Genomic DNA, 16,329 nt, shown 5'->3' with positions numbered 1-16,329 from the left:
AATTTATAGACTATAATGATTTAATACAACAAACTGTTATTTAAATCCTGAGCGCTGTATGTCCCTACCAGACTATTGTGTCGCACTCGCAAATGCTTCACAATGTATTTCTTTGTAGGCTATAGCCTTGAAATAATTAATTATCGTTCCTTCTTAGGCTCCCTGTCTGGCTCCTGACCTATTTAGAGTATTTATATGCTGTTTAATATGTAGCCTATTTGAAATGATATTCGCTTCTTACATTCACCTTTTCGTGTTTATTCAAATACTTTTCATTCAAATCCATAAGGTTTGGTTTCAATACTTAAAAACCAAATTGGTAGGTCCAGGTAGTCACAAAAATAGATGGGTGTAGGTTAAATAGTGATTTTAATGAGTGGAGTGAATTTGGACCCAGAGATCTTTTTCCTGTGAGAGCGGAGTGGTAGGAAAGGACATGGAGCACTGTACAAGCACCGCTCAACTCCGCTCACATGCTCTGACTCCTACACACTTATGAAAAGGGTCTAACCGTCCTCATGTGTAATTGCTCTATTAGGAAGAAAATACTGGGACAAATGAGAGCATTTAGTTCACTTAGATCCTTACAGACCATATACACGTAAAGTGTTGGTCCCATGTTTCATGAGCTGAAATAAAAGATCCCAGATATGTTCCATACGCACACAAATCATATTTCTCTCAAATTGTGTGTACAACTTTGTTTACATCCCTGTTAGTGAGCATTTCTTCTATGCCAAGATAATCCATCCACCTGACAGGTGTGGCATATCAAGAAGCTGATTAAACAGCATGATCATTACACAGGTGCACCTTGTGCTGGGGACAATTAAAGGCCACTCTAAAATGTGCAGTTTTGTGACACAACACAATGCCACAGATGTCTCAAGTTTTGAGGGAGCATGCAATTCGAATGCTGACTGCAGGAATATCCACCAGAGCTGTTGCCAGATAATTGAATGGTAATTTATCTACCATAAGTGGTCACACCAGACACTGACTGGTTTTCTGAACACGCCACTACATATTTTTTAAAGGTATCTGTGTCCAACAGATGCATATCTGTACTCTAACGTCAATTTAGAGAATTTGGCAGAACATCCAACCGGCCTCACAACCGCAGACCACATGTAACCCCGCCAGCCCAGAACCTCCACATCTGGCATCTTCACCTGAAGGATCGTCTGAGACCAGCCACCCAGACAGCTGATGAAACTGTGGGTTTGCACAACAAAATAATTTTCTGCACAAACTGTCAGGGAAGCTCATCTGTGTGCTTGTCATCCTCACCAGGGTCTTGACCGGACTGCCGTTCGGCGTTGTAACCGACTTCAGTGGGCAAATGCTCACCTTCGATGGCCACTGGCACGATGGAGAAGTGTGCTCTTCATGGATGAATCCCGGTTTCAACTATACCAGGCAGATGGCAGACAGCGTGTATGGCATCGTGTGGGCAAGTGGTATGCTGATGTCAACATTGTGAACAGAGTGCCCCATGGTGGCGGTGGGGTTATGGTATGGGCAGGCATAAGCTATGGACAACAAACAAATTGCATTTTGAATGCACAGAGATACCGTGACAAGATCCTGAGGCCCATTGTCATGCCATTCATCCACAGCCATCACCTCATGTTTCAGCATGATAATGCACGGCCCAAGTGGCAAAGATCTGTACACAATTCCTGGAAGCTGAAAATGTCCCTGTTCTTCCATGCCCTGCATACTCACCAGACATGTCGCCCATTGAGCATGTTTGGGATGCTCTGGATCACCGTGTACGACAGCATGTTCCAGTGCCTGCCAATATCCAGCAACTTCGCACAGCCATTGAAGAGGAGTGGGACAACATTCCACAGGCCACAATCAACAGCCTGATCAACTCTATCCGAAGGAGATGTATCGTGCTGCATGATGCATATGGTGGTCACACCAGACACTGACTGGTTTTCTGATCCACGCCACTACATTTAAAAAAAAAGGTATCTGTGACCAACAGATGCATATCTGTATTCCCAGTCATGTGAAATCCATAGATTAGGGCCTAATTTATTTATTTCAATTGACTGATTTCCTTATATGAACTGTAACTGAAATTGTTGCATGTTGCTTTTATATTTTTGTTCAGTGTAGACATTTGAGAGAGTAAATCTATTCATTCATTAATTGTATTATGAGTTGCTGAGAGAGAGGTAGGGAGGGAGAGAGAGAGGGAGAGAGAGAGAGAGAGATTATAAGATTATTCTAAGGAGGAAGTACCATCGGCGAGAGTAGAAAGCTAAAACTTCAATTTATGAAATTTAAGATACAGCTGAAGTAGATTAAGGAGTCAACTAGTCTCTTCTCGTGGTCAATACTGATAATAACATCTGGGGAATTCATACACTCCAATTACTAGTTACCCATGTCCTTTCCTGACTATGTGATTGTGTTTTCTGACTGCAAATCCTTGCAAACAACCGTTGCAAAGACAAACACTGGTTAACTCTGCCAGACGGTAAGTGAATCTAGGAAAGGACAGCACAGGACACAGGGGAAATCAGCTTCAATAGAAATTGAGTAAATACCAATAGTAGCACTGGGACACACACACTAAGAAATAACACTGAGAACCTCCCCCCCACACACCCACATACAGTTGAAGTCGAAAGTTTACATGCACCTTAGCCAAACACATTTAAACTCAGTTTTTCACAATGCCTGACATTTAATCCTTGAAAAAATTCCCTGTCTTAGGTCAGTTAGGATCACAACTTTATTTTAAGAATGTGAAATATCAGAATAATAGTAGAGAAAATGATTTATTTCAGCTTTTATTTATTTCATCACATTCCCAATGGGTCAGAAGTTTACATTCACTCAATTAGTATTTGGTAGCATTGCCTTTAAATTGTTTAACTTGGGTCAAACGTTTCGGGTAGCCTTCCACAAGCATCCCACAATAAGTTGGGTGAATTTTGGCCCAGTCCTCCTGACAGAGCTGGTGTAACTGACTCAAGTTTGTAGGCCTCCTTGCTCACACATGCTTTTTCAGATCTGTCCACAAATTTTCTATAGGATTAAGGTCAGGGCTTTGTGATGGCCACTCCAATACCTTGACTTTGTTGTCCTTAAGCCATTTTGCCTAAACTTTGGAAGTATGCTTGGGGTCATTGTCCATTTGGAAGGCCCATTTGCGACCAAGCTTTAACTTCCTGACTGATGTCTTGAGATGTTGCTTCAATATATCCACATTATTTTCTTTCCTCATGATGCCATCTATTTTGTGAAGTGCACCAGTCCCTCCTGCAGCAAAGCACCCCCACAGCATGATGCTGCCACCCCCGTGCTTCACGGTTGGGATGGTGTTCTTCGGCTTGCAAGCCTTCCCCTTTTTCCTCCAAACATAACGATGGTCATTATGGCCAAACAGTTCTATTTTTGTTTAATCAGAACAGAGGACATTTCTCCAAAAAGTACGATCTTTGTCCCCATGTGCAGTTGCAAACCGTAGTCAGGCTTTTTTATGGCGGTTTTGGAGCAGTGGCTTCTTCCTTGCTGAGCAGCCTTTCAGGTTATGTTGATATAGACTCGTTTTACTGTGGATATAGCTACTTTTGTACCTGTTTCCTCCAGCATCTTCACAAGGTCCTTTGCTGTTGTTCTGGGATTGATTTGCACTTTTCGCACCAAAGTACGTTAATCTCTAGGAAACAGAACGCATCTCCTTCCTGAGCGGTATGACAGCTGCGTGGTCCCATGGTGTTTGTACTTGCGTGCTATTGTTTATACAGATGAATGTGGTACCTTCAGGCATTTGGAAATTGCTCCCAAGGATGAACCAGACTTGTGGAGGTCTACAATTCTTTTTCTGAGGTCTTGGCTGATTTCTTTTGATTTTCCCATGATGTCAAGCAAAGAAGCACTGAGTTTGAAGGTAGGCCTTGAAATACATCCACAGGTGCACCCCCAATTGACTCAAATGATGTCAATTAACCTATCAGAAGCTTCTAAAGCCATGACATAATTTTCTGGAATTTTCCAAGCTGTTTAAAGGCAACGTCAACTTAGTGTATGTAAACTTCTGACCCACTGGAATTGTGATACAGTGACTTATAAGTGAAATAATCTGTCTGTAAACAATTGTTGAAAAAATTACTTGTGTCATGCACAAAGTAGATGTCCTAACCGACTTGCCAAAACAATAGTTTGTTAACAAGAAATTTGTGGAGTGGTTGAAAAACTAGTTTTAATGACTCCAACCTAAGTGTATGTAAACTTCCGACTTCAACTGTAGTACACACACAGCACAGACAGGTCGTACTAATGCTCTCTTTGTGAAACCATCTTCTCTCCACATCCAGTGATTAAAATACAGCTATGTCAAAAGCTGGAAATAATGATTGTCTAGCGTATTCTATCATATAGTCTGCCCATTGAAAGCCATTCATTACAGCAGCCACTAGGGGCCTTAGGGAGAAAAGGTGTTGAAGGATCACAGTAATTAGCATGTGATGGATAGGAGCCATCAGACATTGTCCGGGACCACATCCCTCTAAGAAAAGGAGTGTGTGTGCTGTGGCTGAATGTCACTGTGGATTATATTTGGCAAGGTTTGATTGCCAATCTCTAGTACAGCCATTCTACCTGTCAATCACTTGTCACATCACACATGCACCCGCACACACTCCTCTGACTCATAACACCATCCATTTTCTCCACAGGCTAATGGGTCACATATTACAAAGAAATGGGCAGGGAGGGGGGAGATGAGACCACACACAGACACTTGACCACAGTTCAACCACATTAATGGAATCACTGCTGTAGATTGTGACTTATAACGGTCGGAGCATGTCGAACCGTGTCCCCTCTCCAGGCTTACCATGGCTGTCATCTCATCTCATCTCCTTTTTAATGTCACATACACAAGTACAGTGAAATGCCTTTCTTGCAAGCTCTAACCCCAACAATGCAGTAATCAATATCAATGTAGTACTAAAAATAAGGAAGAACAAAAATACACAATAAATAAACAATAAGAAGAACATGAGAAAGTATGAAGCTATATATAGGGTCAGTTCCAATACCCTATTTACAATGTGCAGAGATACTGCAATGATAGATGTAGATATGTATAGGGGTAAGGTGACTATGCATCAGGATGGATGATAAACAGAGTAGCAGCAGTATAAATTAAGATTGTATGTGAGTGTGTGTGTTGGAGTGTCAGTGTGCGTGGGTGTGTAGAGTCCTGTGAGTGTGCATAGAGAAATAAATACAAGGATCAACTCAGATAGTCCGTGAAGCCATTTTGTTAGCTATTTTGCAGTCTTTTGGATGGGGATAGAAACTGTTCAGGAGCCTATTGGTGTCAGACTTGATGCACCGGTACTGCTTGCCGTGCGGAAGCAGAGAGAACAGTTTATGGCTTGGGTGGCTGGAGTCTTTAACAATTTTCTGGGCCTTCCCTTCACACTGCCTGATATAGAGTTCCTGGATGGCAGGGAGCTCGGCCCCAGTGATGTACTGGGCTATCTGCACCCTGCGGTGCTGTTGCCATACCAAGCAATGATGCAGCCAGTCAAGATGCTCTCAGTGATGCAGCTGTAGATTTGAGGGCCCATGCCAAACATTTTCAACCTCCTGATGGGGAAGAGGCGCTGTCGCACCTTCTTCACGACTGTGAGTGTGTACCATTTTAAGTAGTAATTTGGACCCCGAGGAACTTCACCCGCTCCACGGCAGCCCCGTCGCCGTGGATAGGGTTGTGCTCGCTCCCCTGTTTCCTGTAGTCCACTATCAACTCCTTGGTCGTACTGACGTTGAGGGAGAGGTTGTTGTCCTGGCACCACACTGCCAGGTCAAGGACCTCCTCCCTGTAGGCTGTCTCATCGTAGCCGGTAATCAGGCCTACCACCGCTGTGTCTTAAGTAAACGTGGTGATGGTGTCGTGCGTGGCCACGCATTCATGGGTGAACAGGGAGTACAGGAGGAGACTAAGCACACACCCCTGTGGGGCCCCCGTGTTGAGGGTCAGCCTGGCGGAGGTGATGTTGCCTACCCTCACTACCTGGGGTCGGTCCGTCAGGAAGTCCAGGATCCAGTTGCAGAGGGAGATGTTCAGTCCCAAGCTTGGTGACGAGCTTGGAGGGGACAATGGTGTTGAACGCTGACCTGTAGTCAATGAACAGCATTCTCACATAGGTAGTCCTCTTATCTAGATGGGTGAGGGCACTGTGGACTGCAATTGAGATTGTGTCAGCTATGGATCTGTTGGGGCGGTATGCAAATTGGAGTGGGTCTAGGATGTCTGGGGTGATAGAGTTGATGTGTGCCATAACCAGCCTTTCAAAGCACTTCATGATTACAGATGTGAGCGCTACAGGGTGGTAGTCATTGTGGCATGAAGCCTTACAGTTATTGGGAACAGGAATGATGGTAGTCATCTTAAAATATGTGGGATTTACAGACTGGGACAAGGAGAGTTGAAAATTACAGTGAATATGCCTACCAGCTGATCTGCGCATTCTCTGAGAACACGCCCTGGAATACCATCCGGCCCCACGGCCTTGTGAGCCTTAACCTGATCAAGTCGGCATCGGAGAGAGAGATCACCCAGTCATCTGGTTCCTGATTGATCTTCTGCTTGTAAATAGGAAGCAGGAGTACGGAGTCATGATCTAATTTGCCGAATGGCAGATGAGGGAGGGCCTTGTACAGTGGGGAGAGCAAGTATTTGATACACTGCTGATTTTGCAGGTTTTCCTACTTACAAAGCATGTAGAGGTCTGTAATTTTTATCATAGTTACACTTCAACTGTGAGAGAGACGGAATCAAAAAAATAATAATCCAGAAAATCACATTGTATGATTTTTAAGTAATTCATTTGCATTTTATTGCATGACATAAGTATTTGATCACCTACCAACCAGTAAGAATTCCGGCTCTCACAGCCCTCCTGTTCTCCACTCATTACCTGTATTAACTGCACCTGTTTGAACTCGTTACCTGTAGAAAAGACACCTGTCCACACACTCAATCAAACAGACTCCAACCTCTCCACAATGGCCAAGACCAGAGAGCTGTGTAAGGACATCAGGGATAAAATTGTAGACCTGCACAAGGCTGGGATGGGCTACAGGACAATAGGCAAGCAGCTTGGTGAGAAGGCAACAACTGTTGCGCAATTATTAGAAAATGGAAGAAGTTCAAGATGACGGTCAATCACCCTCGGTCTGGGGCTCCATGCAAGATCTCAACTCGTGGGGCATCAATGATCATGAGGAAGGTGAGGGATCAGCCCAGAACTACACGGCAGGACCTGGTCAATGACCTGAAGAGAGCTGGGACCACAGTCTCAAAGAAAACCATTAGTAACACACGACTCCGTCATGGATTAAAATCCTGCAGCGCACGCAAGGTCCCCCTGCTCAAGCCAGCGCATGTCCAGGCCTGTCTGAAGTTTGCCAATGACCATCTGGATGATCCAGAGGAGGAATGGGAGAAGGTCATGTGGTCTGATGAGACAAAAATATAGCTTTTTGGTCTAAACTCCACTCGACGTGTTTGGAGGAAGAAGAAGGATGAGTACAACCCCAAGAACACCATCCCAACCGTGAAGCATGGAGGTGGAAACATCATTCTTTGGGGATGCTTTTCTGCAAAGGGGACAGGACGACTGCACCGTATTGAGTGGAGGATGGATGGGCCATGTATCGCGAGATCTTGGCCAACAACCTCCTTCCCTCAGTAAGAGCATTGAAGATGGGTCGTGGCTGGGTCTTCCAGCATGACAACGACCCGAAACACACAGCCAGGGTAACTAAGGAGTGGCTCCGTAAGAAGCATCTCAAGGTCCTGGAGTGGCCTAGCCAGTCTCCAGACCTGAACCCAATAGAAAATCTTTGGAGGGAGCTGAAAGTCCGTATTGCCCAGCGACAGCCACGAAACCTGAAGGATCTGGAGAAGGTATGTATGGAGGAGTGGGCCAAACTCCCTGCTGCAGTGTGTGCAAACCTGGTCAAGACCTACAGGAAACGTATGATCTCTGTAATTGCAAACAAAGGTTTCTGTACCAAATATTAAGTTCTGCTTTTCTGATGTATCAAATACTTATGTCATGCAATAAAATGCAAATTCATTACTTAAAAATCATACAATGTGATTTTCTGGATTTTTGTTTTAGATTCCGTCTCTCACAGTTGAAGTGTACCTATGATAAAAATTACAGACCTCTACATGCTTTGTAAGTAGGAAAACCTGCAAAATCGGCAGTGTATCAAATACTTGTTCTCCCCACTGTATGTTTCCTTGTGGGTAGAGTAACAGTGGTCTAAGACTCTATCGCCCCTAGTGGTGAAGGAGACGTGTTGATGGAAGTTGGGCATCACGTGTCTTAATGACGCAGAATTAAAATCGCTGTCGACGAAGAAGGCAGCCTCTGGATGCAAGTTTTCCTGCTTGTTTATAGACTCGTACAGTTCGTTAAGTGCCAGCTTGTTTTATTTCTTGTCCTGAGGTGGAATGTATACAGTCACGATAACAGCTGAAAACTCCCTCGGGAGGTAGAAGGGTGCTATTTAGTCTCTCTCTCTCAGTTAGTCTGACAGGGGAGACATAGGCCAACCACAGGGGACAAGGCATTAAACCATCAGTGTCTGTGGTTTGTGTGTATAACTGTGTGTGTGTGTGTGTTTATGTGTGTGGTGTGTGAGTATTTGCAAGATAGTACGATAAGGGAGAAAGAAAGTGAGGATGTGAGAGAGAGAAAAACACAGAAAGACAGAGAGAGAGAGACAGAGAAAGAGAGAGTGATAGAAGACCGAGGACAAAGCATGCATGACAGCGTGAGAGTAAAGTAGCAGAAGCCTTGGGATACACAGTGCAGTATTGTGTGGCAATAAACTACAGCGGACAACACACTTTTCAAAACACCAGCTAAAAGGGAATAAGATTGAAACGTCTTCCACAAACAGCTCCTTCTCTCGTTGCAGTCCAAAAGTGATGGTGCCTGGACAAAGGCTGTGCCCCTTCTCTTAAGGAAAGGCTGTACCTCATGTTGCATTGACCAAGGCCTTTTCATTCCCTTTGTGTCTGCTTTTCACCGTCTCCATGTCCAACACAAACACGCTGACCATGTGAGCAAGTGTCCAACTGTTGACCCTCAACAGTGGAACAAGCTCAGAGAGAAATACTACTGTGTTCTTAATGGCACTTAACACTGTAAGAGAGACTTCTCAGCTACACTTCACATCTAAGCTATAGTGAGAGAGAGAGAGAGAGAGAGAGAGGGGGGGGGGGGGGGGGGGGGGGGGGGCTCTGTTCACAAACAGAATTAGACCCAACCAAATCATGAGAAAACAAAAAGAGAATTACTTAACATCTTAGAAAGAATTAACAAAAAAACTGCAAACTAGAATGCTATTTGGCCCTAAACAGAGAGTACACAGTATTGTTTATTTCCCTTTTGTTTAATATCTACTTCACTTGCTTTGGCAATGTTAACGTACGTTTCCCATGCCAATAAAGCCCTTAAATTGAATTGAATTGAAATTGAGAACAGTGTCTTGTAGGGTTGGGTGATGTCAACCTTTGTTCTATTGTGAACAAAGGTTGACCACTGTTGGGCTATAGCGCAAAATCGTATTCAACAACTGGACGAGTCATGACGAAAGATAATGTTGTGAAACCCAGGACAGAGCCTAAGTGCAGGCAAATCCTTTTTCGAATATTCCTTTCTGGTGGCCCTTCACCATTAAACAGGTTTGTGTGTGTCTGTCTGTATGTGTGTATGGCGCACACATGACGGAGCAAAGTGACAATCAACTGATGAGGAACGGGCTGTCTTGCCATAGTGAGTTAGTTTATAAATCATGGGCTGGATAGAAGCAAAGTCTACCGTCTTGAGAACTGGATAATAATTGCTTTATTTTCCTCATACCTCTATTAGTATAATTTGTTCAACCTCTCGATCTCTCATAAAACTGCGATTGAGAATAGCGTATGCCAAGGACTATAGACTAAGCGGCAACTTAATGACACCATAGGCTATTAGAATATTTGGAAAATAAGCTACTGTGCATAACTTTCACTTGTCTTAAAGCTTTTATGATAGGTTTAGTAGGAGGATTGGCCATCTGGTTTTCAACCTGGCATGGAGGGATTTTTCTGCCCTGCACGGATAATTTTAAACTTGATTAAGTTTAAACTTGATTAAACTTGTCATTACATTTTCCTATAGGCTATTGATATTGTTTGTTCTCTCTCATTATTAGTCCCCTGGCTTTTTTGCCATTCAAGCAACATTTTGAGTTGGAACTCCATTCGATTCATTTTATGTTAGATCAGGATAGAAAGCTATGCATGCATAAAACTATGTAAGCGTAGCCTAGCCCAAAGTCATATTCATTACCTACTGAATGGAGAGAGAAGGGAATATAGCCTACGTTTTTTTTAAACAGCTAGACACAAGATAGTTAAGGAATGTCCGTTATATATATATAAACTTTTTCAGGACCCTGTCTTTCAAAGATCATTCGTAAAAATCCAAATAACTTCACAGATCATTGTAAAGGGTTTAAACACTGTTTCCCATGCTTGTTCAATGAACCATGGACAATTAATGAGCATGCACCTGTGGAACGGTCGTTAAGACACTAACAGCTTACAGACGGTAGGCAATTAAGGTCACAGTTATGAAAATTTAGGACACTAAAGAGGCCTTTCTACTGACTATGAAAAACACCAAAAGAAAGGTGCCCAGGGTTAATCTGTGTGAACGTGCCTTAGGCATGCTGCAAGGAGGCATGAGGACTGCAGATGTGGCCAGGGCAATAAATTGCAATGTCTGTACTATGAGACGCCTAAGAGAGCGCTACAGGGAGACAGGACGGACAGCTGATCGTCCTCGCAGTGGCAGACCACGTGTAACAACACCTGCACAGGATCAGTACATTTGAACATCACACCTGCGGGACAGGTACAGGATGGCAACAACAACTGCCTTAGTTACACCAGGAACGCACAATCCCTCCATCAGTGATCAGACTGTCTGCAATAGGCTAAGAGAGAGGCTGGACTGAGGGATTATAGGCCTGTTGTAAGGCAGGTCCTCACCAGATATCACCGGCAACAACGTTGCCTATGGGCACAAACCCACCATCGCTGGACCAGACAGGACTGGCAAAAAGTGCTCTTCACCGACGAGTCGCGGCTTTGTCTCACCAGGGGTGATGGTCGGATTCGCTTTTATCGTCGAAGGAATGAGCGTTACACCGAGGCCTGTACTCTGGAGCGGGATCAATTTGGAGGTGGAGGGTCCATCATGGTCTGGGGCGGTGTGTCACAGCATCATCGGACTGAGCCTGTTGTCATTGCAGGCAATCTCAATGCTGTGCGTTACAGGGAAGACATCCTCCTCCCTCATGTGGTACCCTTCCTGCAGGCTCATCCTGACATGACCCTCCAGCATCACAATGCCACCACCCATACTGCTCGTTCTGTGCGTGATTTCCTGCAAGACAGGAATGTCAGTGTTCTGCCATGGCCAGCATAGAGCCCGGATCTCAATCCCATTGAGCACGTCTGGGACCTGTTGGATCAGAGAGTGAGGGCTAGGGCCATTCCCCCCAGAAATGTCTGGGAACTTGCAGGTGCCTTGATGGAAGAGCGGGGTAACATCTCACAGCAAGAACTGGCAAATCTGGTGCAGTCCATGAGGAGCACTATCTGGTGTGGCCACCAGTACTTAATGCAGCTGGTGGCCACACCAGATACTGACTCTTACTTTTGATTATGACCCCCCCTTTTGTTCAGGGACACATTATCCCATTTCTGTTAGTCTCATGTCTGTGGAACTTGTTCAGTTTATGTCTCAGTTGTTGAATCTTGATATGTTCATACAAATATTTACACATGTTAAGTTTGCTGAAAATAAATGCAGTTGACAGTGAGAGGACATTTCTTTTTTGGCTGAGTTTATACAGTGAGGGAAAAAAGTATTTGATCCCCTGATGATTTTGTACGTTTGCCCACTGACAAAGACATGATCAGTCTATAATTTTAATGGTAGGTTTATTTGAACAGTGAGAGACAGAATAACAACAACAAAAAAACAGAAAAACGCATGTCAAAAATGTTAGAAATTGATTTGCATTTTAATGAGGGAAATAAGTATTTGACCCCTCTGCAAAACATGACTTAGTACTTGGTGGCAAAACCCTTGTTGGCAATCACAGAGGTCAGACGTTTCTTGTAGTTGGCCACCAGGTTTGCACACATCTCAGGAGGGATTTTGTCCCACTCCTCTTTGCAGAATTTCTCCAATTCCTCCACAGATTTGCTATGGGATTAAGGTCTGGAGACTGGCTAGGCCACTCCAGGACCTTAATGTGCTTCTTCTTGAGCCACTCCTTTGTTGCCTTGGCTGTGTATTTTGGGTCATTGTCATGCTGGAATACCCATCCACGACCCATTTTCAATGCCCTGGCTGAGGGAAGGAGGTTCTCACCCAATATTTGACGGTACATGGCCCGTCCATCATCCCTTTGATGCGGTGAAGTTGTCCTGTCCCCTTATCAGAAAAACACCCCCAAAGCATAATGTTTCCACCTCCATGTTTGACGGTGGGGATGGTGTTCTTGGGGTCATAGGCAGCATTCCTCCTCCTCCAAACACGGCGAGTTGAGTTGATGCCAAAGAGCTCGATTTTGGTCTCATCTGACCACAACACTTTCACCCAGTTCTCCTCTGAATCATTCAGATGTTCATTGGCAAACTTCAGACGGGCCTGTATATGGGCTTTCTTGAGCAGAGGGACCTTGCGGGCACTGCAGGATTTCAGTCCTTCACAGCGTTGTGTGTTACCAATTGTTTTTTTGGTGACTATGGTCCCAGCTGCCTTGAGATCATTGACAAGATCCTCCCATGTAGTTCTGGGCTGAGTCCTCACCGTTCTCATGATCATTGCAACTCCACGAGGTGAGATCTTGCATGGAGCCCCAGGCCGAGGGAGATTGACAGTTCATTTGTGTTTCTTCCATTTGCGAATAATCGCACCAACTGTTGTCACCTTCTCACCAAGCTGCTTGGTGATGGTCTTGTAGCCCATTCCAGCCTTGTGTAGGTCTACAATCTTGTCCCTGACATCCTTGGAGAGCTCTTTGGTCTTGGCCATGGTGGAGAGTTTGGAATCTGATTGATTGATTGCTTCTGTGGACAGGTGTCTTTTCTACAGGTAACAAACTGAGATTAGGAGCACTCCCTTTAAGAGTGTGCTCCTAATCTCAGCTCGTTACCTGTATAAAAGACACCTGGGAGCCAGAAATCTTTCTGATTGAGAGGGGGTCAAATACCACGAATTCCCTCATTAAAATGCAAATCAATTTATAACATTTTTGACATGCGTTTATTTATTTTATTTTTTATTTTATTCTGTCTCTCACTGTTCAAATAAACCTACCATTAAAATTATAGACTGATAATTTCTTTGTCAGTGGGCAAATGTACAAAATCAGCAGGGGATCAAATACTTTTTTCCCCTCACTGTATATATATACAGCACCAGTCAAAAGTTTGGACACACCAACTCATTCAAGGGTTTTTCTTTATTTTTACTATTTTCTACATTGTAGAATAATAGTGAAGACATCAAAACTATGAAATAACACATATGGAATCATGTAGTAACCAAAGAAGTGTTAAACAAATCAAAATATATTTTTGCCTTGATGACAGCTTTGCACACTCTTGGCATTCTCTCAACCAGCTATACAGCTGAGCACACAAACAAACGCACACAAACACACCACATGCTGGGCAGACAGAGGAGGGACGGAGATGAGCAATACTCCCGTTGTGTGCTCCTGTTAATGTGTAATGGGACTACAATGTGTTGTGTGATGATAAGGGTAGCTATACAGCAACCCACTGAGCCCTCATCCCCTCCTGTAAAACCTCTTCTACAGAGCGACAGAAAGAATAGTATGAAGAGAGAGATTAAGAGTGAAAAGAGGGAGAGAGACAAAGTGGAGAGAGAGAGAGAGAACCACTGTAACTGTGTCACATGGATCCAGCAGGTGCAACATTGGCTACACTCCTGTGCACACCTTTCCCCCTGCATCTTTCTATGTGTACTGGTTCCATGGCTAGGCAATGTGTGGAGCAAATCCTACTGTGATTGTGTTTGCTATTTCAATGAGAAAATAAATCAATTGAAAAAACATAAGTTTTTCTGGCTGTTTCATAGATTCTGTGATTCATAGATGATCTGTGTTTTTTCCTCAGTCAGTCCTAAGGTCTCCTTCTGCTCATGCTTTAGCCTGGGTGTTGTGACCAGAAAGGTCTCCTCCAATCAGACTGTCAGTTAATGTCAGTGAGCAATCTGGGTAGACTGGGTGTCCTGTCTCCTCAACGACATGCAGAAGGAGGAGGTGCTCCCACTCCAACCTTTCTCCTTTCCTCTACTCTCATTTCGGTTCATCTCACCTGACAGGTCACCCGCAAACACTCAGACATGAACCACGAATCCCATACAGAGAGCTAAAATAGCAACCGAATACCTGAAAAATCTAAAATCAACTTGTTACATAATGATAATAATAATGACAATGCTGCTCTGTCTGACATAAGAGGATATGGTAATATAATACTTGGCAGAAGTGGACTGTGTTTACCCCCCAGTCCCTACTCCTTACTTAGTCATTCAACACTTTGGGGATACTACCTTCTCTCTGTCCCCTTAGTTAAATGGATGACAGCGTTCTAAAGGGTGTGGCCAAAACAAGTTTTGAGATCCTGCCCCGTTAACAGCTCTTTAAGAGAAGGGATGGGTAGCTGTGCTTGACGTACTGAACCGGCGCTAAAACCTTAAAGGTATAGTTCACTTTTATGAAGTTGCTAAATACCCAGCAAACACTTAACAATGGTTTGTAGGAAATGACAACACCATAGGGAAGAATAAAATAAGATAGAACCACAAAAAAAAGTGACTTATTCCTATTCTCTCCAAATACAGACTGAATTATTCAGTAAGTATCATGCATAAAGTATAAGGGATATATATATTTGATGGAGTGGGGGGAGAATACATGTTAGCTGTTCTAAGTGCTGCTGTCGGATCCACATGTAAGCAGCTCAGAAGCTCTCTGAGAGAAGAAGATTAAGAAGACACAATACTATTGTTGGCTGCCACCCTCACATGCACACACACACATATGCAGTCACACATACACACACACACTCCCTTCCCTGTTTGTCCTTTGTGAATCATAGGTGCCACCTTGCATCTCTCAGTGCTGAGAAGTTGGCATAGCTGTGCCACCTCTGGCCTGTTTCTCCACCACCTGTTCCTGCAGCCCAGTTTAGTGCAGACACCTGACACATGACCTTTCACAGGCAGCCTGGCCACCACTGTGTGTGCAGCTCTATTTAGGTAGGTCCTCTCAGACCATCAGGGAGACCCTACCCCTCCCCACAGGCTCCACTGGTATACAGTGTTTGAGTGTCTGTGTGTGTGTTTTCATATTGCTGAGGCAGTATTTGATGAACAGCGGGGCACAGATCCTCTCCACACCACCTGGTAGGAGCGACCTGCCATGTATGATGCAATACAGGAGTGCGCAGAGCCTGAGACGCCCAACCCTGAGAGGTGGAGAGGAGGATCTGATGGTTCACGTTGTCAAAAGCAGCGGATAGATCTAGAAGTATGAGAACAGAGGAGAGAGAGTCAGCTTTGGCAGACCGGAGAACCTCTGTGACACAGAGGAGAGCAGTCTCAGTTGAGTGACCCGTTTTGAAGCCTGACTGGTTAGGGTCAAGAAGATCGTCCTGAGAGAGATAACGAAAGAGTTGGTTAGAGAGAGCACGCTCAAGTGTTTTGGAAATAAAATTAAGAAGGGATACCGATCTGTAGTTTTTGACATCAGAGGGGGTCGAGTGTTTGTTTCTTAATGAGGGAAGCGATATATCCTTTTTCTGTCATCCCAATTTAAAGACATGGCCTCCCAGAGTGACTTCAACCCGACTGACCAGATATATACTAATATCATTAGTAGACGCATGGCTCGGGCAGATCATCATCAGGGGACGCATGACTGGAGTGGGTCATTGTGACAGTACAGTGGGGTGGAGGTGTCACAGTAAATTAGTCACTTAGAGTGCCTTCAGAAAGCAATACTTTAGTGTCTTATTGCAAATAGGATGCATGTTTTGAATATTTGTATTCTTTACAGGCTTCCTTCTTTTCACTCTGTCATTTATGTTATTATTGTGGAGTAACTACAATGTTGTTGATCCATCCTCAGTTATCTGCTATCACAGCCATTAAAATGTAACTGTTTTAAAATCACCAT

At 44.1% G+C, this 16,329-nt stretch overlaps 1 protein-coding gene across 1 annotated transcript in view; it reads right to left on the bottom strand.

Annotated features, from left to right (window-relative positions):
• The window catches only part of LOC311123492 (zinc transporter ZIP11-like), a 144,494-nt gene that overhangs the window by 47,872 nt on the left and 80,293 nt on the right, over positions 1 to 16,329 (bottom strand). The gene's annotated exons all lie outside the window — the stretch shown is intronic.

Source organism: Coregonus lavaretus (assembly GCF_964263955.1).
Source record: "Coregonus lavaretus genome assembly, contig: HAP1_SCAFFOLD_1075, whole genome shotgun sequence".
Taxonomy (NCBI): Eukaryota; Metazoa; Chordata; class Actinopteri; order Salmoniformes; family Salmonidae; genus Coregonus; species Coregonus lavaretus.
The sequence above is the reverse complement of the archived record's forward strand: the minus strand, read 5'-3'. Positions and strand labels throughout refer to the sequence as shown.